The sequence below is a fragment of the Triticum aestivum genome, chromosome 4B (assembly GCF_018294505.1).
Source record: "Triticum aestivum cultivar Chinese Spring chromosome 4B, IWGSC CS RefSeq v2.1, whole genome shotgun sequence".
NCBI lineage: Eukaryota > Viridiplantae > Streptophyta > Magnoliopsida > Poales > Poaceae > Triticum > Triticum aestivum.
The window spans coordinates 168,268,731-168,270,377 of NC_057804.1; positions in this window are offsets into that span (position 1 = coordinate 168,268,731).

Here is a 1,647-nt window from a genome sequence, read left to right on the forward strand (position 1 = left end):
CGCCGCCGGAACCCCGTCGCCGCCTCCCTGCCATGGCCCGCCTCCGCGTCGCCCCGCCCCACAGTGGCCCATCACCGATGGCCTCGCGCGCCTCCCCGCGCCAGCGACCTCGCCAGCCGCCGCCGCAGCTCCGTTTGCGAGCTCGTCGGTCCCGTGCCCTTCTCCGGCCAGATCCGGCGAGGAGACGGCCGGATCCGCCCTCCCCCGGCTTCCCCGACCTCTCCCTCGACCTCGGCCGCCGTCCCTTCCATCTCCGGTGAGCTCTCCGGTCAACCTCGATTTCCGTGCAGACAAGGTTGACCCCGAAAATATCCTAAGTCCCTGATATTTTGCATATTTTCATGCCTTGTTCAACATGCCATAACTCCCTGTGTGCTGCTCTGTTTTGCGTGCATAATATATCAAAATGTTCGCCATTAGATGCTCTATATTTTATTCCATTGTGTCATGTTCATTTGAGTTCATCTTGATGCCTGAAACATCGTTGCAAGACTGCTATATGATGTTAATCTGCTGAAACTGTTATAACTTGGTGATTTGTCATTTTTGTTGCATTTGATGTGTGCATCCTATGAGGTTGATGTCTACATGAGTTTTGAACTACAACATGCCATATTTAGAGGGGTGTATGCCACGTATTTTTTTGATCAATGTGGTGACTAGAACAAGCTTGCAAACTAGGCTTCGTGATGTTGCTGATTTCAGTCCCTGTTCTGCTGTTATTTTTGTGCCATGTAAACTTGATGCTACAGAGAGATCCAAGCATATTTTGAGATACTTCAGTAAGGATGTTTTGAACATATGCTTATTCTATATCCATTCATGCCCCCTTTTTGCAATTATGGAGTAGTCTAGAATGTCATTTTCTTGCTCTACTTTTGCTATAAAATGTTTCCTCGCAGATTGTTTACATGTTATTCAATTTTGCCAAGGTTGTTGTAGTTGGTCCTTGCATGCTATGAACTTGTTCTTGCCTTGGTTAGTTTCATAAACATGTCTTCTTGATGATGCTATGCTTATCTTGTCATGCAATGACTTGTGGTGAGTGTATCGAGCTCGTGAAGTAGTGTACTCACTGTTGCTGTTTTGCTAAACTGAATCTGTTATTTTGTGATGCTATGTAAACCTGCTGTTACAAGTCATTCTATGCATAATCTGGAGATGTTCACTAAGGATTTTTTGTTCTACATGTCATGCTCTATCCATCCATGCCCCTGGTTGCATTTATAGCTTGCTGTAACTTGTTGTGATCTTGCTCAAAATTTGCTAAATAATGTTGCTGTCAAGCCTGTTAACATTAAGTTCAGTTTTGCCATGTGTTTTGCTAGTGATCCATGCACCCTATGAACTTGATCTTGCCATGCTTAGCTTCATAAATATGTCTTCTTACTGTTTGTTGCCTTTCCATGCCATGTAATGCTCTGTGGTGAGTGGTTCAAGCTCACCAACATGCCTACTTATCGTTGTTCCTGCCATGTATGAATCTGTCATATAACTTGCTATGTTTACATGTGTGCCATCATATCTTCTGATCCTTTTTGGTTCATGGTCGGTAAAGGACTTTTGTTCTATGCAATTAGTAGGTTCATTCCATGCCTTTGTTTGCCATGTTAAGTTCCTGTAGCATGTTGTTTGATAGCTCTAAAC